Source organism: Rhinoderma darwinii, chromosome 1, assembly GCF_050947455.1.
Source record: "Rhinoderma darwinii isolate aRhiDar2 chromosome 1, aRhiDar2.hap1, whole genome shotgun sequence".
Taxonomy (NCBI): Eukaryota; Metazoa; Chordata; class Amphibia; order Anura; family Rhinodermatidae; genus Rhinoderma; species Rhinoderma darwinii.
In genome coordinates this window covers 453,702,229-453,725,385 of record NC_134687.1, presented here as the reverse complement: position 1 = coordinate 453,725,385, position 23,157 = coordinate 453,702,229, and positions in this window count along the sequence as shown.

The following is a 23,157-nucleotide window of genomic DNA, read 5'->3' as shown; positions in this document are numbered from 1 at the left end:
TAGGCACACAACCTTTTTCATGGTGGCATTGACAGATAGTGTAGTTGTTTCCCATTTTCTTTGTCTTTAAAGTGACATACAATGCAATTGATTGAGCACAGCTTTGGAAATGAGTCGTTTGCACACTGAGTAGAATGATTGGATGAAGTTATTCCTTTGCGAAAATGAGACATGTATGGTGGGCTCACATTTATCTATGTTTACTATCTAGGAAAATTATTTATTTATCGCAGACATTTTTTTTAACTATATGTCATTAGCTCATTAGCCAAATTTTTGTTGCCCATATTAACTAATTATTTATTTAGATATCTATCTATCTATCTATCTATCTATCTATCTATCTATCTATCTATCTATCTATCTATCTATCTATCTATCTATCTATCTATCTATCTGTCTATAAACAACAGAAGACAAGTAACAGCACCAGGACTTCACAGTTGGGGAGATGTTGGTTTATTCACCACCAGGTGGAAAGAATTCAAAAAGTGCATAGTGCCAAAGTATTTATAAGAGTACACAAGATATACAGTATATCCAAAAAAGAGAACGTGAAGCAGCACTCAAATAAAGTGAATTTATTCATCCAACATGGAACCACAACGTTTCACCTCCTCTATGAAGGCATTTTCACAGTGCTGCTCCAATCCTCTGCTTTTTTCTACAAGATATACAGTATATAGTGCAATTAACAATACATATATTCTAAATCAATCCATCTAGAAAAATTATCATAAAAACTGTGGAAATATGTGAATCAATATGACATGATAGGTATATTTAAGTACAACATCTCTCAATACTAAATAGATAGTGCAAGATATCAATAAGAAAGATTATAACTATCTCAATCAGTAGCCTTAACTCACAATGAAGGGGAGGATCAGAGACGAATAATGTATTCAAAAAATGATTGTTATAATTAGAAAAGTAGAACTTACGGTGTCAGCTCTCAGAGGTGCGTGGAGCAAACAACAGCGTCCTGCGATCAATAATGCGCATGCGCAAGATGGTGGATTACTGGAAATACTTCAAAAGGAACGCATCCCTGGACCGCAGTGCGATCACAAAAACACCGAAAAAGGCCATACTTACAAATGGACACAGCCAGGCCAGAAATGCTGATGAAAGGGCGAGCAGGTGCTTTAAATAATAATAGCCACTCCCACTAGTCTTGAGGGGAGTGGTGTGTGGTGCATGGGATGTGTAGTAAGAAATAATAAATGAATAGTGTGTGTGCAAGTGTAATACTATAAGTGAAATATAGTGCGATCACGCATGCGCGGAGACAACACTGTCCCAACGCATGTCCGGACCATGAAGAAGTAAGTAAGTAATAGCAATTTGAAAAAAACGACAGAAGATATATGCTTTATATGCAGATCAAAATATATGAAATGCATATATATGATAATACACGGATAATACTCTATACGGAGTCTAAATTTGAATGGCCACAGACTACAATGTCAGTGGGAAGAAAGGTTATACCTGATTGCAGGTAACCACACCACAAAATAGGTGTCTACAACACACACACATTTTTTTGTACATAGCCATGAAAAATATATAAGATACAATAATCACTGTCAGATACAACATGTGCATAAAAAGATAAAGATCAGATTGGTTCAAATTCTATTAAGGCTTATTCCACACATATTTCCGAGAGAGCATCTAATGTATAGAAAAAATACAGAGTATACATATAATATTTTCACAAAACAATTCTTAGAATGATGATATAGAATATCAACCACTGCTCCCATGGTATATATCCCTTCATATAGAGAGTCAATATCTGTAACGAAAAAGTATAGTGAGTGAATGTACATATATTTTTTTCTATATAAAAAGAATCATAATATGATTCAAATATACATTTGTGAATATAATATCAGTAGCATTAACTCACAATGAAGGGGAGGAGGAGCAGAGGCAAATAATGTATAAAAAAAATGATTGTAATAATTAGAAAAGTAGAACTTACTGTGTCAGCTCTGAGGTGCGTGGAGCAAACAACAGCGTCCCGCGATCAATAATGCGCATGCACAAGATGGCGGATTACCGGAAATACGTCAAAAGGAACGCATCCCTAGACTGCAGTTCGATCGCGCATTGGCGGAGACAACACTGTCCCAACGCATGTCCGGACCATGAAGAATAAGTAAGTAATAGCAAATTGAAAAAAATGACAGTAGATGTATGCTTTATATGCAGATCAAAATATATGAAATGCATATATATATATATATATATATATATATATATATATATATATATATATATTATCTAAGACTCTAACATGGCTCTGACTTATGCAAACATTTTCATGCGGCGGATTGAGGAGGACCTTGTCTATGTGTCCCACCATTTTGGGTATGTCCTACGGTGGTGGCAATACATAGACGATGTCTTCCTCATCTGGACCGATTCAGAGGAGGAACTGAATAAATGTAAAGTTTTTTTTAATAACATGTGTCAGGGGATTAAATTTACCATGCTCTATTCTAGCTCTTCAGTTGAATTTTTGGATACCAAGATTCATTTGCATGATGGTATTCTCACTACAGACATATTTTCTAAAAAAAACCTGACAGAAATAGCTTGTTGCAATATAATAGTGGACATCCTAGGGCAATGGCGAGATCATTCCCTTTCAGCCAACTTCTCAGAGTGAGAAGAATTGTCAGCTATCTAGAAGAGAAAATGAAATGTGCAATAAATTTATAAGTAGGGGATATCCGATTGATATGCTTAATATATATATAAAAGACAAACAATTGCAATGGACAGACAACAATTATTATTGAAACAGACAGTTGGACACAAGAGGAATGTTTGCATAACTTTTGTTTCAACTTTCTCTACATCTAGCCCAGAAATTGGGAACATTTTGAGAAGGGAATGGCACCTATTGACTAGGGCTTTTCCCCTGATCAAGGAATTTCAAGTTCTGCCATTATTAGCAGATCGTAAAGGTAGAACTATTAGGAACAGGCTTGTAAAGGCAGACATTGGATCTAAAATCAAAGGGTCACAGAGTGTTCTGGCCCCCCTTCAAAACGTGGTTGCTTTCCGTGCCTTGGGTGTAACATGTGTAATCATATGATTAAGGGAGATCGTTTTTGTCATCCTCAAACAGGTAAAACCACATGTAAAACCACCTTTGCAATTTATTTACTGAGTTGTCCTTGTGGCCTGTATTATGTGGGTGAGACCACCACTGAAGTAACTCTCAGGATGAGGAACCATAAGTCTAGCATTAATACCAAAAGACGAGACCTACCATTATCTAGACATTTTTTAGATTGCAGACATAACGTATCCCAATTGCGTTTTAAAATTATTGACTCTGTACCCCTAAACAGACGGGGAGGCGATAGAGAGCTGGCCCTCAAACGAAAAAAACTTGAGTGGATTTTTTACTCTTGAAACTATGTCCCCAAAGGGACTTAATGTGGATTATGCATATTCTTCACATATTCAACAGTCTATATAGATTTGTTGTGACTTGCCATGAGTCCGAGTAGTTTTGATTCTGTCTGTTCTCTTGGGTGTAAGTTAGATTCTTACACTAATGTTTTTATATTCACAAATGTATATTTGAATCATATTATGATTCTTTTTATATAGAAAAAATATATGTACATTCACTCACTATACTTTTTCGTTACAGATATTGACTCTCTATATAAAGGGATATATACCATGGAAGCAGTGGTTGCTATTCTATATCATCATTCTAAGAATTGTTTTGTGAAAATATTATATGTATACTCTGTATTTTTTCTATACATTAGATGCTCTCTCGGAAATATGTGTGGAATAAACCTTAATAGAATTCTAACCAATCTGACCTTTATCTTTTTATGCACATGTTGTATCTGACAGTGATTATTGTATCTTATATATTTTTCATGGCTATGTATAAAAAAATGTGTGTGTGTTGTAGACACCTATTTTGTGGTGTGGTTACCTGCAATCAGGTATAACCTTTCTTCCCACTGACATTGTAGTCTGTGGCCATTACAATTTACACTCCGTGTAGAGTATTATCCGTATATTATCATATATATGCATTTCATATATTTTGAGCTGCATATAAAGCATACATCTTCTGTCATTTTTTTCAAATTGCTATTACTTACTTATTCTTCATGGTCCGGACATGCGTTGGGACAGTGTTGTCTCCGCGCATGCGCGATCGCACTGCGGTCCAGGGATGCGTTCCATTTGAAGTATTTCCGGTAGTCCGCCATCTTGCGCATGCGCATTATTGATCGCGGGACGCTGTTGTTTGCTCCACGCACCTCTGAGAGCTGACACAGTAAGGCATCATGCACACGACCATATTTTTTTCCCACCCGTAAATACTGGCGTAAATACAGGTCCGGTGTCACACGTATTCGACCCGTTTTGCACCTGTATTTACGGACCCGTGCCCGTAAATATGGGTCCGGTGTCACCCGTATTCCACCCGTATTTACGGGCACGTTTTTGGCTGCAAAATAGCACTGCACTAATCGGCAGCCCTTCTCTCTATCAGTGCAGGATAGAGAGAAGGGACAGCCCTTTCTGTAATAAAAGTTAAAGAAATTCATACTTACCCGGCCGTTGTCTTGGTGACGCGTCCCTCTCTTCACATCCGGCCCGACCTCCCTGGATGACGCGGCAGTCCATGTGACCGCTGCAGCCTGTGATTGACCTGTGATTGGCTGCAGCGGTCACATGGGCTGTAACATCATCCAGGGATGTCGGGTCGGATGTCGAGAGGGACGCGTCACCAAGGCAACGGCCGGGAGACCGAACTGGAGAAAGCAGGAAGTTCTCGGTAAGTATGAACGTCTTTTTTTTTTTTTTTTACAGGTTGCTCTATATTCTGATCGGAATTCACTGTCCAGGGTGCTGAAAGAGTTACTGCCGATCAGTTAACTCTTTCAGCACCCTGGACAGTGACTATTTAGTGACGTCGCCTAGCAACGCTGCCGTAATGACGGGTGCACACATGTAGCCACCCGTCATTACGGGAGCTCCATAGACTTCTATGGGCTGTCCGTGCCGTTATTACGGCCTGAAATAGGACATGTTCTATCTTTTTCAACGGCACGGGCACCTTCCCGTAAGAAAACGGGAAGGTACCCGTGGCCAATAGAAGTCTATGAGCCCGTTATTACGGGTCGTAATTATGACCCGTAATAACGGGAGTTTTTACGGTCGTGTGCATGAAGCCTAAGTTCTACTTTTCTAATTATAACAATCATTTTTTGAATACATTATTTGCCTCTGATCCTCCTCCCCTTCATTGTGAGTTAATGATACTGATTGAGATAGTTATAATCTTTCTTATTGATATGTTGCACTATCTATTTAGTATTGAGAGATGTTGTACTTAAATATTGATTCACATATTTCCACTGTTTTTATGATCATGTCTCTAGATGGATTGATTTAGAATATATGTATTGTTAATTGCACTATATACTGTATATCCTGTGTACTCCTATATATATACAGGGTGGGCCATTTATATGGATACACCTAAATAAAATGGGAATGGTTGGTGATATTAACTTCCTGTTTGTGGCACATTAGTATATGGGAGGGGGGAAACTTTTCAAGCTGGGTGTTGACCATGGTGGCCATTTTGAAGTTGGCCATTTTGTATCCAACTTTAGTTTTTTCAATGGGAAGAGGGTCATGTGACACATCAAACTTATCGAGAATTTCACAAGAAAAACAATGGTGTGCTTGGTTTTAATGTTACTTTATTCTTTCATGAGTTATTTATGTCATTATGGGTGTCAGGTCCGAACATTCCTAGATGAACAGTTTCCTGGAAAGTGGATTGGTCGTCGTAGGCCAGTTGAATGGCCCCCTAGGTCTCCCGATCTGACCCCCTTAGACTTTTATCTTTGGGGGTTATCTGAAGGCAATTGTCTATGCTGTGAAGATACGAGATGTGCAGCAACTGAAACTACGGATACTGGAAGCCTGTGCTAGCATTTCTTCTGCGGTGTTGCTATCAGTGTGTGAAGAGTGGAAGAAGAGGGTAGCATTGACAATCCAACACAATGGGCAGCACTTTGAACACATTTTATAAGTGGTCAGAAACTTGTAAATAACTCATGAAAGAATAAAGTAACGTTAAAACCAAGCACACCATTGTTTTTCTTGTGAAATTCTCGATAAGCTTGATGTGTCACATGACCCTCTTCCCATTGAAAAAATTAAAGTTGGATACAAAATGGCCAACTTCAAAATGGCCGCAATGGTCAACACCCAGCTTGAAAAGTTTCCCCCCTCCCATATATTAATGTGCCACAAACAGGAAGTTAATATCACCAACCATTCCCATTTTATTTAGGTGTATCCATATAAATGGCCCACCCTGTACTTGGCACTATGCACTTTTTGGATTAGCTTGAGAAAGGTTCAGGTGTGAACCGAAACGTTGCTCATTCTTTCCACCTGGTGGTGAATAAACCAACATCTCCCCAACTTTGAAGTCCTGGTGCTGTTACTTGTCTTCTGCTGTTTATTCCATTCCAAGGTGTTGATTCATCCTTTCACTGGTAACATGCACATGGCCTAATGTTCAGTTTGCCTTGAGTGCTGTGTTTTCTCTATCTATTTGTGTGTGTATATATATATATATATATATATATATATATATATATATATATATATATATATATTTGTTTGTTTTTTTTTCTACATGAAATACTGTATAGCTGCATACACTTCCAGTATGTGATGGCCTTTGTATTTTAGCACCTTAATGACCGGGCCATTTTGCACGTTAATGACCAATCATTATTTTTTGTTTTTTCATGGTCGCATTCCAAGAGTCGTAACTTTTTTTTTATTCCGTCGACATAGCCGTATAAGGGCTTGTTTTTTGCGGGATGAGTTGTATTTTGTAATTGTACCATTTTTAGATGCTTACAATATATTGATTAACTTTTATTAACTTTATTTTAGGAGAGAATTGAAAATAAGCAGCTATTCCAACATTGATTTTCACGTTGTAAATTTACGCCGTTTACTATGCAGCGTAAATAACATGTTAACTTTATTCTATGGGTCCGCACGATTATGGGGATACCAAATATGTAAAGGTTTTATATGTTTTCCTACGTTTGCACAATAAAAAGCCTTTTAGAAAAAAATTACTTGATTTTGCATCGCCACGTTCCAAGAGCCGTCATTTTTTTATTTTTCCGTCGATGTGGCCGTATGTGGGCTTGATTTTTGCGGGCCAATGTGTAGTTTTCATTAGTACTATTTTGGGGTACATAGGACTTATAGATTAACTTTTATTTTATTTTTTATGGGGGGAATGGGAGAAAAGAGAGAATTTTGCCGTTGTTTTTTGCGTTTTTTTTGGACGCCGTTCATCCGGCGGTTTAATTAATTTGTTCATTTTATTGGTCAAGTTGTTACGATCGCGGGGATACCATATATGTGTGATTTGTTTTGACACTTTTACTGAATAAAACCACTTTTTGGGCAAAAAAAGTAGTTTTATTTGATTTTGACTGTAATTTTTATTTTATTTTTTCCACAAACTTTATTTAACTGATTGACATTTTTTTTTTAAGTCCCACCAGGGGACTTCACTATGCGATGTGCCGATCGCATATATAATGCTTTGGTATACTTCGTATACCAAAGCATTATTGCCTGTCAGTGTAAAACTGACAGGCAACCTGTTAGGTCATGCCTCCGGCATCGCCTAACAGGCAGTTGCTGAAGACAGACCTGGGGGTCTTTGTTAGACCCCCGGCTGTCATGGAAACCCGACGGCGACCCGCGATTTGTTTGCGGGGGCGCCGATCGGGTGACAGAGGGAGCTCACTCCCTCTGTCAAACACATTAGATGCCGCTGTCACTATTGACAGCAGCATTTAATGGGTTAAACTGCCGGAATCAGAGCGCACTTCGTTTTCCGGCAGTTGCAGCAGGAGCCTGGCTGTGTATAACAGCCGTGCTCCTGCCGCTGATCCCGTGGGTACAGTCTCAGTACCCGCGCCATCACAGGACGGATATATCCGTCCTCCTGCGCGAACTAGCAGCTGCGGAGGACGGATATATCCGTCCTTCGGCGTTAAGGAGTTAAGTGGAAAATAAACATTGTTTTTGTTTTTATAGCTGACAGGTCATAACATTTAACAGCTTAGTTGAACCAAGTTTGCCTCTTTTCTGTTAACTCCTTTTGGCAGATATGACAGTGTTTAATGTTTATTTTCCCCCTAAATTGGATTACCTAATGCTACGTTACTCTCTCTACAGATGAATCCTGAGGCTCTTTGGATTGGCCCCATCTGCTGACAGTGAAAGTGACAGACAATCTCACCAGCAACTCCCGAAAAGGCAAAATAGTAATAAAGTTTGAATGACTAGTCTTCAGGATAATTTGCAAAGAATAAGGGCATCTTCATAACCTTGAATAATCCAGGCTCGTCTACAAAGCATACACAACTGAAAGTGCGAAGAGACCCTGCTTCCAGGAAATGCTGTAAGATCAATATTTGGGGGCTGAATGTCTGTGCTACATATGGTGTGCAGTTGTGGGTATATATATTATGTTTTCTGCTGAAGAGATGTCTGTACAAGATGTATTTGCAGCATATGCTTCACAGAGAGTTATTCATGTAGCTTTAGGATAATATGGTAGTAGTATTTGCAGCACATAGCTGTCAGGAAATCTGCAATATAAATATTCAGTGGTGACCTTGTCCCGGGACCAGAGGGTCACTTTAATAACATTTTAAATATGGGGTATATAGAGTAATATTACCTGGTGCCCTCCAGTTGTGCCCCTCTGTTGTGGATCTGCCATTTTAGGGTCCCCTCTGTGCTGTCCCAAAATGAATGCAGAACTTCTTAGACTACATGTTATGGAATCACTGGTTAAGCAATTCTCAGGGTGGAAGAATATGGAATTGCTAGGTGAGCGATTCCCCAAAGCCTGCTGGAAACTGCCGGGAGCGAGCGAGCGAGTGAGCAAATAAATCTGCAACCTCAAATCCATCACAACTCTGATGAACAGTGTCTAAGGCTACTCTATGGTTTTTGCCAGAGCCTACCGCAAAGCAGGATGGTTTTTTCTGCATAGAACCCAGGTTGTTTTAGCAGAGTTCAGTGTTGGATAAGCGGTGCAATGCAGGCAAACCTGAACAGGATAGCCAGACAGACAAAGGGTAAACAGTCCAAATCAGTAAGCAAGAGGTTAACAGTTATAGCAGAGGTCAAAACCAGCTGGGAGCAGATATTCCAAATCAGCAAACAAGGGGTTATCCAGAGAAAAGCCGAGGTCAGTTTCCAAGAAGTCCAGAAGTCAGAGGTATAGAGTATTGTTAGTAGCTTGATCAAAACACCTGAACACAAGGAAATTCACAAGCAAAGAAAGAGGAGAGGAAGCCTGGTATAAGTACTCCACCCTTATACCTGACAGGAAGAAAGACAGAGAACTGGGATAGGCTCAACAAGGAAGACCAGAACCGCCCAGAAGCTAGACTAGTAGTCATGGCAATCTTTAAAGGAACAGACGTTTCCTAACAGTACTCTCCTTTCTACGAGGGGCCACCAGACCCCTAAATCTCGGCCTAGGTTTCAAAGGAAATTTTAAATTAAAGATTTTAACTAAACAACTAGCATGTACTGAATAGGCAGGAACCTAAGTTCGTTCTTATGGCCCATACCCCTTCCAGTACACCAAGCAGGGCCGCCATCAGGAATTTCAGGGCCCCCTACAGCTAAATTTTCTGGGCCCCCCTACCGTGGCACCGCCTGTTAACGGTACTCCGTCCAGAACTATATCATGGTACCCAGGGCCGCCATCAGGGGGGGTATTAGGGGTACTGATGTGAGAGTCCCGGCCAAACCTAATTGGAAGGGGGGCCCGGCAAACTGCCGCGACTTGCCTTTGGTAGAAAAAAAACAGGCCCCTGCAATGGGGCCCATTTTTTTCACCAAAAGAATGTCGTGAGCTGCGGGCCCCCCTTTCAATTAGGTTTGGCTGGGCCTCTCACATCAGTACCCCTAATACCCCCCCTGATGGCGGCCCTGGGTAGCATGGGGGTCGTCATGGGGGCCGTCAAAGACCGCCGCTCGTGCGACCGATCGCGTGCACCCGCAAACTCCCGCGCATGCGCACCCGCGACCGCCTGGAACCGCGCACCGAATTTTGAGGCAGATTTTGACCTGCCCACACTATCTTGCCGTGTTTCTTGCCCACGGCGATTGAGGACAGCAGACAAAAAATGCAGGGAAAAATGCATTTTCTGCCTCCCATTGATTTCGATGGGAGATCAGAGGCAGAACCGCGGCAAGAAAGGACGTGCTGCTTTTTCTTTTTTCCGCGACTGGCTCCCATTGATTTAAGATTAAATCAATGGAAGGCGGTTTTGGAAGTTGTTTGGTGCTGATTCTGACGCAGTGTCCGAGTCAATATCAAGGGCCAAAAACTCTGTGAACTGGGCCTTATTGTTAGGGCTTATTCAGATGAACGTGTAATACATCCGTGCAACGCGCGTGATTTTCACGCGCCTCCCACGGACCTATGTTACTCTATGGGGCCGTTCAGACTGTCAGTGATTTTCGCGCAGCGTGTGTCCGTGTGTCCGCTGCGTAAAACTCACGACATGTCCTATATTTGTGCATTGTTCGAGCATCACGCACCCATTGAAGTCAATGGGTGCGTGAAAATCACTTCCAGCACTTCCGCAGCCGTATAAACTATGAATGAAAACAGAAAAGCACCACGTGCTACAAACATACAAACAGAGTGTCATAATGATGGCGGCTGCGCGAAAATCACGCAGCCGCGCATCATACGCTGCTGACACACGGAGCTGTTATGGACCTTTTGCATGCGCAAAACGCCACGTTTTTGCTTGCGCAAATAGCACACGCTTGTGTGAATCCGGCCTTAGGGTAGGAACACACTCGGCATGAACGCTGCGGATTTTATGCAGCACATTTTATTGTGGATAATGCGCAGCGTATCACAGTCGCAGCAGAGTGGATGAGATTAGAACAAATCTCATCCACACGCTGCAAAAAAAATGGACCTGCCGTGTGGCTTTTGGCTTTTTAAGCCGCAGCGTGTCAATGTATTCTGTGGGATCGCTGCTCCTCTGTTGCGGAAATGCTGCGGTTCTGCCGCAAAAATCACAAATGAGAAAAAATAAAAAGGCACTTTTTTAAATTTATAAAAAAGTTTAGACTTGCTCCGGCCGTAGTCCTGGTGACGCGATCCTCTATTCTTAGTGCAGCTCGGCCTCCTGTCATGACGTTTCATCCCATGTGACCGCTGCAGCGGTCACATGGTCTACAGCGTCATCCCAGGAGGCGGGGCTACGTTCAGAAGAGAGAGATGCGTCGCCAGGACTACGGCCGGGGCAAGTCTAAACTTTTTTTCCCTGCAGGATTCCCGCAGCGGACACGCCTCCCGAAACCTTCGCCACTATTTGGTGCGGTTTTGCTGGCAGAATTCCCTGCGGCTACCGGGGCGGATAAGCTGTGGAGTTTTACTCAGCATATCCGCCTAGTGTGTTCCTTATGATGTCGCTCCTGGAGCTGCTGCCGGTCTCTATATAGGCAGTTGGTCCAGTAGAATTTGGAATTATTTTTTTTTGTGAACCAGCTTAAAAAAATACAAAACTTTTGTGTTCGGGCCTATTCACATAACCGTTCGCTTCCGTTCCGGGGTTCCGTCTGAGGTTTCTGTTGGGTGAACTACACAGCTTATCCGCCCAGGTAGCCGCAGGGAATTCTGCCAGCAAAACCGCACCAAATAGTGGCGCAGGTTTCGTGAGGCGTGTCCGCTGCGGGAATCCTGCAGGGAAAAAAAAGTTTAGACTTGCCCCGGCCGTGGTTTAGGTGACTCTCTCTTCTGAACGTAGCCCCGCCTCCTGGGATGACGCTGTAGACCATGTGACCGCTGCAGCAGTCACATGGGATGAAACGTTATGACAGGAGGCGGGGCTGCGCTAAGAATAGAGGATCGCGTCACCAGGACTACGGCCGGGGTAGGTCTAAACTTTATCAATTTAAAAAAGTACCTTCTTTTTTTTTCTCATGTGTGATTTTTGCGGCAGAACCGCAGCATTTCCGCAACAGAGGAGCAGCGATTCCACAGAATACATTGACACGCTGCTGCTTAAAAAGCCAAAAGCCACACTGCAGGTCCATTTTTTTTTGCAGCGTGTGGATGAGATTTGTTCAAATCTCATCCACTCTGCTGCGTCTGTAATACGCTGCGGATTTTCCACAATAAAATGTGATGCATAAAATCCGCAGCGTTCATGCCGAGTGTGTTCCTACCCTAAGGCCGGATTCACACAAGCGTGTGCTTTTTGCGCGCGCAAAAAACGTGGCATTTTGCGCATGCAAAAGGTCCATAACAGCTCCGTGTGTCAGCAGCGTATGATGCGCGGTTGCGTGATTTTCGCGCAGCCGCCATCATTATGACACTCTGTTTGTATGTTTGTAGCACGTGGTGCTTTTCTGTTTTCATTCATAGTTTATACTGCTGCGGAAGTGTTGGGCGTGATTTTCACGCACCCATTGACTTCAATGGGTGCGTGATGCGCGAACAATGCACAAATATAGGACATGTCGTGAGTTTTACGCAGCGGACACACGGACTCACGCTGCATGAAAATCACTGACAGTCTGCACGGCCCCATAGAGTAACATAGGTATTACACGTTCGTCTGAATAAGCCCTAACAATAAGGCCCAGTTCACAGAGTTTTTGGCCCTTGATATTGACTCGGACACTACGTCAGAATCAGCACCAAAAAACTTCCAAAACCGCCTCCCATTGATTTAATCTGAAATCAATGGGAGCCAGTCGTGGAAAAAAGAAAAAGCAGCACGTCCTTTCTTGCCGCGGTTCCGCCTCTGACCTCCCATCGAAATCAATGGGAGGCAGAAAATGCATTTTTCGCGGCGTTTTTTGCCTGCTGTCCTCAATCGCAGCGGGCAAAAAACGCAGCAAAGAAACGCGGCAAGATAGTGTGGGCAGGTCAAAATCTGCCTCAAAATTCTTTAAGGAATTTTGAGGCAGATTTTTTTTCTGCCTGCAAAATACTTTGTGTGAACAGGGCCATACATAAACAGCACTTTGACACACTTTACTCACCGTGTCAGAAGAGCTGCTCCCACTCCAGTCCTCTTCAGGCGAGGTCCTTCAGGTGAGGTCTTCCAGGCGAGGTCTTCGGTCCAGACGTCCAGTCCTTCACCTCCAGCCAGGCTCCAGGTAAGTTGGGTCCATGTGTGTCCGCGGGTGCGCGCGCTTCGTTCGCGGGTGCGCGCGCGCTGCGTTCGCGGGTGCGCGCGCGGCCGATCGCAAGTGCGCGCGCGGCCGATCGCGGGTGCGCGCGTGCTGTCGAGGCTGCGAGCGTGCGTGCTGTTGCTTCTGCGAGCGCCCGTGCTGTCGCGGTTGCGCGCTTTTGCCGGGTGCGTGCTCGGACGGTCGCGAGTTTGCGGGTGCGAATCATCGGTCGGCGGTGTTTGACAGCCCCCATGAGAGGGGGGGCCCGCAGCTCACGACATTCATTTGGTTTTTTTCTACCAAAGACAAGTCGCAGCAGTGGCCGGGCCCCCCTTTCAATTAGGTTTGGCCGGGCCCCTCACACCACTACCCCTAATACCCCCCTGATGGCGGCCCTGACACCAAGTACTGGAGAGTACCCCTGACCCTTCTGGAATCCACTATACTTTGAATCTCAAACTCCATATCTCCTTCTACCTGAACTGTAAGAGGAGGTTTCTTGAGTGGATTAGAAGGTAGAAAAAAAAATGTAAGGAGAGATTTGTGAAAAACATCATGAATTTTAAAAGATGGAAGAAGAGCCGGACAAAAAGACACAGAGTTAATAACTTCAACAATTTCATATGGACCAATAAACCTAGGGGCAAACTTATGAGACGGAACTTTCAGTCACAGATTTTTAGTAGAAAGCCACACCTTTTGACTAAACACAGGAACCACCCTACATTTTTTTGTCAGCATTTGTCTTTTGAATAACTTGGGAGTTCTTCAAGTTCAATAGAACCTGAGCCCAAACTGTGCACAGTTTATTTTATTCAACTTCTATCTCAGGGTTATCACTAAAAGAGGCAGAAAATTAACCAAAACAAGGATGAAACCCATAATTACAGAAAAACGGCGAGGTATCAAGAGCAACATAGTGACGATTATTTATAGCAAATTCCGCTAATGGAAGATACGATACGATTCAACCTGGTTATCAGCAATATAACACCTAAGATGCTCAGTTTGACCATTAGTCTCAGGATGAAATGCAGAAGAGAAAGATAACTGTACACCAAGTTTCTTACAGAAAGCTCTCCAGAAGCTAGCCACAAATTGTACACCTCTATCAGAGACAATATTTTCCGGAATACCATGCAGACGAATTACTTGATCAATAAATAATTTAGACAGTTTTGGAATCAGGGAGTTGAGGCAAAGGAAGGAAATTACACATTTTTACTGAAACGGTCCACCTCAACCCAAATGACAGTTTTCCCTTTAGAGGGAGGGAAATTGGTGATAAAATCCATGGACAGCGGCCAACAATAGAGCAGCGAGACAAATTTTTTAGTACCAGTTATCCCTGGATGGCCACGCAAAACAGAATCATGTAACTCATTGTACAAACGTAATCTGAACTGAGGAGGTACAAACAACCTCCCAGCAGGAATGGTTTGTGGAGCAAGTTGCTGACATTCTTTAACCCATTCGCGCTCAGTGACATACTATTCCGTCATGGTAACCATAGCGTTCGCATTCCATGACGGAATAGTACGTCACGGGAGGATCGCCCATTTCAGCCGTTCTCCCGACACATACAGGAGCTGTGACAGCTGCTGTCTTGTACAGCCGTTGCCACAGCTCCTTCAGCAGGGACCGATCACGGTGTCCCCACTGATTAACCTTTTAGAAGCCGCTTTCAATTGCGATCGCGGCTTCTTAGGGGTTAAACTACCATCGTCGGCCCGCTACACGATAGCGGCCGGTGATGGTGGCTATGGCCTAATAATGGCGTCCGACTATGCCATCGATGGCATAGCGTATTAGAATAGCGATCAGAGCCTCCTGCCCTCAAGTTCCCTAGTGGGACAAAGTAAAAAAGTGTTAAAAAATAAAAAAAAGTTGTGTAAAAATAAGAAAATAAAAGTAAAAATCTCCTTCATTATTAATAAAAAATAGATAAATAAACAAACTATAATTGGTATCGCCACGTCCGTAACAACCTGAACTACAAAAGTATTTCATTGGGGGCGTGGCCTGGATGCTGACTGTGGCGGACGCTTAGCTCGGAGCTCAGTCCTCAGACCTCGAAGCGACGGTGATTAAACGACCGAAAGCTGACTTACCTGTCATTTCCCAGTTCCCCTGATCGCAGGCGAGATGATGACCAGGAAGAGGGGCAACGAATCCGGCCCGAAGCGCCTGACGGACTTCTTCTCTACCCGCAGCATGAGGCGGGATGGCATCCAAGATGGCGCCGGCTCCAACTCCCCAGGAGATTCCGGCGCTTGTGGCAGGGACTCGGGACCAGCTTCCCCTGCGGCCTCTCTGGGTGAGTCTTCACGCACTCCGGTGTACCCCCAACATAGATCCAAGGAGAGAGAGGGAGACACGCTATCCGCGCCTAGCCTCTTGCAAACACCCCAAGCTGACAGTGCAGAGGAACAGAGGCTAGAGAGGGGGGAAGACGGGATTATAGTTAACCCTGATAGACAGAGCTCACGGTTCTCAGAAGAAGATGCTGCACAGGGAGGAGACCCAATATCTAATCTACCCACCACAGACCAGGTGGCGTCAGAAACGTTTATTAAAGGCATTGTAATGGCGCTCAGAGGATCTTTGCAACAGGATATGGCCAAAATCACTGCCAAGCTTAATACTTCCATAGAAGATCTGGGTGCTAGAGTGGATCATGTGGAGAACAAGATGGGAGATTTCACACAGGCCCATAATGATCTGGTTGACGCGCATTATGTGTTAGAGGAGGAGATGGAGGCTATGAAAAGCAAAAAAGCAAAATGGCGGATATGGAGGATCGGAACAGACGGAACAATGTTAAGTTTCGGGGAATTCCTGAATCGGTGGCACAAGCGGATCTTCAGGGTTATCTCCAGAAGCTGATTAAAACCCTCTTGCCTGAATTCCACCCTCCGGATTGGATTATTGATCGCGCCCATCGTCTGCCTAAACCCAAGGCTCTACCGGCTGACATCCCGCGGGATGTGATTTCCCGCATTCATTTTTTCCATGTGAAAGAGGCCCTGATGTTTGCTGCACGGAAAAGGCAGCCTTTGCAGATCCATATGGCGGCGTCCATCTCTACGCGGATCTCTCGCAGGCTACGTTACAAGCAAGGAGGGCCTTCTCTCCGGTAAACATGTTGCTACGTAATCACAAGATACCCTATAAATGGGGCTTCCCTACTAAGCTGTTGATAGGGAAAGATGATCGTACTCATGTCCTGATCAAGCCTGCTGACGGTGATAAATTGATGTCGGACTGGGGTTTCCCGCTCTCTGACCCACAGCGGAAATCATGTCCTAGGGGACCGGCGAGGATCTCCCCAGAATGGTCGAGGAATGCTGAAGCTCGCTGAGGGACTGGCTTTTCTTGGCTACATATGAGGTCGAGTCTCATCTGGTCGAACTTTCACCCCCGAAACCTTTACGGGATCGCCAGGGTTGATGGGATCCTGCTGGAACTGTCCCTGGCCCCAGGGAATGTTGTTTTTCCAATATGAATACAGGTTTTTGTGTTTCTGTTTTTCCCGGTTGTCTTCCCGGTTGTCTCACCCAAACAGCTTTTCCAAGAATATCCTTTTCTGTATTTTCCAAGTCCTCAATGTAGAGTTGATACAATGCCTTAACTATGTTATATTGCAGCTCTGTAATAGGGATTATGGCGGTTAAGATAGTATCCCTGAATGTTAAGGGTCTGAATAGCCCTTTTAAAAGGTCGTCTGCCTGGAAGGAGGCTCTGAAGTCCGGATATTATGTGTCTGCAGGAAACACATTTTCAGCAATCTAAATGTCCGACCTTTGCAAATGCTAGATTTCCCCATGTCTTTATGGCTAATGCTGAACGGAAAAAGGCGGGGGTTTTGATCGCCATTAGGGATACGATAGATTTTAAATTAGTTGACTCCCAGATGGATGTTGGGGGGAGATTTCTTGCTCTGATATGCTCCATTAATGATACTTTAATTACATTGGTCAATATATATGCCCCTAATGCTTCTCAGATCAGATTTCTAAACAAAACCATGCGGAAAGTCCGCAAAATTCAACAGGGTCAGCTTATCTTATGCGGAGATTTTAATGTCATTCCAGACAGACTTCTAGATTCTACCAGTAAGAGCAGGAGATCTCTCCCTACTTTATCGCCGTGGGCTCAGCAGCAGGAGGTTTACGACGTATTTAGATGTCATAATGCTTCGGCTAGAGAATTCACCTTTTACTCGTCCTGTCACCACACCTTTTCTAGGATAGACCTATTTCTAGTAGATAAGTGGCTGCTGAATTCAGTGATAAAAGCTGACGTGTGAGAAATTACTTGGTCAGATCATGCCCCTATCTCCATGCAGGTAGCGCTGTCACCCTGGTCTCGTCCTCGCAGGTCTTGGCGGAACAATACCTTTTTGATGGCTTTAACCCGATATAGAGGACGTATTTCCTCTCAGATACAGGAGTACTTTGACCTGAATGACTCCCCGGACATAGATCCATTTGTTTTGTGGAATGCCCATAAGGCGGTGATGCGTGGTCTCTTGATCCAACAGAGTTCCCATTATAAAAAACAAAAACAGATGAACACAGATTGCATCCTAGCACAGATTAGGGTCCTGGAGTTACAACAGCAATCATCCCCGTCTCTCACTGTACATGACGCTTTGGCTAAACTAAGACAGGAATTGAGAGAACTCCTGATAGCAGACTTTGACAAAAGTTTGACCTCCCTTCGCATGACCTACTACACCTCACATAACAAGGCGAGTAAATATATGGCGAATAGAGTTAAACAAAAACGGCAGAAGTCTAAAATACCGTTTTTGATAGCGGAGGGAAGTGAGCCAAAGATCTCGAATCCTCAAGGTATTGCAGACAGGTTTAGCCAGTTTTACTCCAAATTGTATAATTTACAAGACGACCCCACTATAGTACCGCCTACAGCAGAGGCCATAGATACATTCCTAGATCAGATTCAGTTGCCTAAAATAACTTCTCTTCAACTTGACCAACTAAACGCTCCTATCCTACCGGACGAGGTGTCCAAAGTTATAAGACTAGCTAAATCATGTAAAGCCCCGGGACCGGATGGGTTCTCATCTGAATATTATAAACTTAATGAATCTATTTTGGCCCCTTATCTAGCCAGTATTTTTAACGCAGCCATAGCTAGGGGAAGCCTCCCGGCTGAGATGTTGCAGGCTACCATTGTAACTATTCCAAAACAAGGGAAGCCTCCGACTCTCCCGGCTAATTTTCGGCCCATCTCATTGCTAAATTGTGATACGAAGCTTTATGCGAAATTATTGGCCCAACGTCTCTTGACGATACTTCCCACAGTAATTCATAATGATCAGGTGGGTTTCACTCAAGGGAGACAGGCGCCAGATGGCACAAGGCGCATTATAAATTTGATTTCTAAGGTGGAGACTGCTCGGACGCCTTCTGTTCTCCTTACTCTGGATGTGGAGAAGGCGTTCGACAGGATACATTGGGGATTCGCCTTTGAAACTATGAAACTATTTGGGTTTTCTGGCTCTATACTGGGGGCGATTGGGGCTCTGTACTCTACACCTTCTGCCCGGGTGTTAGCAAACGGGATGCTGTCTAAACCATTCAATATCACTAATGGAACGAGACAGGGCTGCCCATTATCTCCCTTACTTTTTACCATGGTAATGGAGCCAATGGCAGAATTGATACGGATGGATATGGGAGTGCGGGGGATATCTGTGGGACACCGACAGCATAAAATTGGATTGTTGGCTGACGATGTCATATTGACCCTCACAGACCCGCTGACCTCTCTCCGCAGAGTAGCAGAGATTTTGACACAATTTGACAAAAGTATTTCATTATCTATCCCGCGCGGTGAACGCCATAAAAGAAAATAATAATAAACCATACCAGAATCACTTTTTTGGTCACTTCACCTCCCAAAAAATGGAATAAAAAGAGATCAAATAGTCGCATGTACCTAAAAATCATCGAAACTACAGTTCGTTACGCAAAAAACAAGTCCTCGCACGGCTTTCTTGATGGAAAAATAAAAAAGTTCTTATCTTAAAGTAAATATGTCATTTATAGAGCACGGTGAGCGCTGCAAAAAAATGGATAAAAACAATAGCAGAATTGCTGTTTTTTTAGTCACCATGCCTCTTCAAAAGAATAAAACCTGATCAAAAAGTCGCATGATTTTTTTATAAAAAGTATTTTATTGTGCAAACGCCATAAGACATAAAAAAAAACTATAAACATAAGGTATCGCCGTAATCGTATCGCCATGTCATTTATAGCGCACGCTGAACGCTGTAAAAAAAATAGAATAAAAAAACGATAGTATAATTGCTGTTTTTTAGTCACTTAAAAATAGAATAAAAACTGATCAAAAAGTCGCATGCACCCCATGAAAACTACAATGAATTCTTCAAGGGGTCTAATTTCCAAAATGGGGTCACTTTAAGGGGTTTCCCCTGTTCTGGTACCTCCGAAGCTCTGAAAATGCGACATGGCGTCCAGAAACCAATCCAGCAAAATCTACATGGGGCCCTGCTGTTTGTCCAACCTGCAGTGTATGACCACATGTGGGGTATCGCTGTAATTGGGAGAAATTGCTTTACAAATGTTGGGGTGCTTTTTCTCCTTTTATTCCTTGTCAAAATTAAAAATTCGTACCTTTTATTGGAAAAATTTGATTTTCAATTGCACAGCCTAATTCCACAAATTGCAGCAAAAAACTTGTGGGATCTAAATGCCCACTGTACTCCTCGATAAGTTCCTTGAGGGGTGTAGTTTGCCAAATAGGGTCACTTTTGGGGGGTTTCCATTGTTTTGGCACCACAAGACCTCTTCAAACCGGACATGGTGCGTAATAAAAAGGAGGCCTCAAAATCCACTAGGTGCCCCTTTGCTTTGGAGGCCGGCGTTTCAGTCCATTACCGCACTAGGGCCACATGTGGGATATTTCTAAAATCTGCAGAATCTGGGCAATAAGAATTGATTTGCATTTCTCTGGTAAAACCTTCTGTTTTACAGAAAAAATATTTAATAAAAAGGATTTTCTGACAGAAAAATGAAATTTGTAAATTTCACCACTACTTTGCTTCCTGTGAAACACCTAAAGGGTTAATAAACTTTCTAAATGCTGTTTTGAATATTTGAGGGGTCTAGTTTCTAAAATGGGGGGTTTCTAATACATAAGCCCCATAAAGCCACTTCAGAACTGAACTGGTACCTAAAAAAAATAGAGGCTTTTGAAATTTTATTCAAAATATGAGAAATTGCTGCTTATGTTCTAAGCCGTGTAACATCCTAGAAAAATAAAAGAGAGTTCAAAAAATGATGCCAACATCAAGGAGACATATGGGAAATGTGAACTAGTCACTATTTTGTGTAGTATTACGATCTGTCTTACAAGCAGATGCATTTAAATTCAGAAAAATGTTATTTTTTTGCAAATATTCTCTAAATTTTGCTATTTTTCACAAATAAACACTGAATATATCGACCAAATTTTACCACTAACATAAAGCCCAATGTGTCAGGAGAAAATAATCTCTGAATCGCTTGGATAGGTTTAAGCATTCCGAAGTTATTACCACATAAAGTGAAATATGTCAGATTTGAAAAATAGGCTCTGAGCCTTAAGGACGCAGCCTAGTTTAGGCCTTAAGGGGTTAATCTCAGGCAAGATCAGGTGATATTGCAGAAACTACTATCCCCTTATATAAAATAGGTTCAGGATGAATGTCGGGGACTTGTGAGGAACAGAAACTTTGAGATAATGCGGCAGCCCTGATATTTTCAGACCCGGGTCTGTAGTTACAATAAAGTCAAATCTGGTAAAGTACAAGTCCCACCTAGCCTGTATGGGATTGAGTCTTTTCGCTGATTCTAAGAAAGTCAGGTTTTTATGGTCAGTCAGTACAGTAATTTGATGTCTATCCCCCTCTAGAAAGTGGCGCCACTCTTCGGCAAAGAGCTCATGATTACCTATATCGTAGTTCTTTTCAATGGCAGAAAATTAGCAAGAAGAAAAAAAACAGGGGCGCAAATTAGTCAATACAGAAGATCCTTGAGACAACACAGCCCCCACACCTATTTCTGAGGCATCAACCTCAACAATAAAGGGGCTAGAAAGATGACTTTGAGAAAGTACAGCTGCTTTTACAAAACACTATTTTGAGGTTTCAAAGGCGGAGACCACACTAGGTTTCCAATTTACAAGATCAGAACCCACTTTCGTAAGATTCGTCAAAGGTTTGGCATTGGAGGAAAAATTATAAATACATTTTCGGTTATAATTATCAAAACCCAAAAACCTCTGCAGAGCTTTTTGTGAAGTGGGTTGGATCCAATCAAGAGTTGTCTGAACCTTAGCAGAGTCCATATGAAAATCCTGAGGAGACAGCACATATCCCAAGAAATTAACTTCCTGAACTCCAAAAAGCCATTTTTAAAATTTCGTGTAAAGACAATTTTCCCTCAGGACTTGAAGGACGGATCTTAAATGTTGAACATGAGCGGACCAATGGGAAGAAAACACAATAATATCATCCAGACACACAACCACACAGCGTCCAATAAAATTTCTGAAAATATCATTAACCAGGTTTTGAAAAACTGCTGGAGCATTACATAACCCAAAAGGCATGACCAAATACTCATAATGACCATCTGGAGTATTAAATGTTGTCTTCCACTCATCCCCTTTGCGGATACGAACCAAATTGTAGGCCCCGCATAAAGTTTAGAGAACCACCCGGCACCTGAGATCTAACTAAACAGGTCCGGGATGAGTGGAAGAGGATATTGATTTTTAACGGTAATCTTATTTAATTCACGATAGTCAATACAGGGTCTTAAACCGCCATCTTTCTTTTCAACAAAGAAAAAAACCTGCACCCACCTTAGAAAAAGGAAATGGACGAATGTGACCCTTACGGAGACTTTAATATAATCTTTCATGGCCTGTCTTTCCGGAGCAGAAAGATTATAAATCCGCCCCTTAGGCAGTTTATGATTAGGGAGAAGTACAATGGAACAGTCATACGTCCTATGAGGAGGGAGAGATTCACAACCGATTTCAGAAAAGGAATCCTCAAAATCTTGAATAAACTCAGGCAACGATAGTGCGTTGTAAAATACAATAGTAGTAGACAAAGACATGCAAGAATCATAACATTTAGAATTCCACTTAGTCAAATCTGCTTTTACCCAATTAATAACAGGATTATGTGTCTACAACCATGGAATACCAAATATTACCTCAGAAGGCAAATTTTCTAGGATAAAGAAAGTGATTTGGTCAGTATGCAAAGTACCCAATTCCAATGTAACAGGCGGAGTAGAGAACTTGACCGACCCTGAGAGAGAGGTGTATTATCAATAGCAGAGACTTTGACTGGGGTACTCAACTGATAAAGGGGAATAGCCAATCTCTTTGCAACCTGAAAATCCAGGAAATGAGTTGCAGAACCACAATCTACATTAGCTAGACCAGAAATACAAACATTATTAACCCATACATTAACCATTTTAAAAGGGCCTTTAGTGACATAGGTATTTGGATTTGTGGCCATTGAATATATACATGGCATTAATGATATCTCTGCATCACTTGGAAAGTAACATTGGCCCGCATTTATTAAAGTGGCATACTTTGCGTCAATAAAATTAGGAAGTGTAATTCGCGAGAGTGCACCTATTTTATTATTATTGAAGCACTTACCACTGTAGCAAAATCTTTCTTTATTCAGATTCCGGTGTTGACATGTGGAGTAATTAGCTTATGGACGTTTTGCGTGTGGTCACACTTCGTCAAGGACTCAGCATCATTACAACTCTGCCCGCCTTGTATACAAGATAACCTTAATCT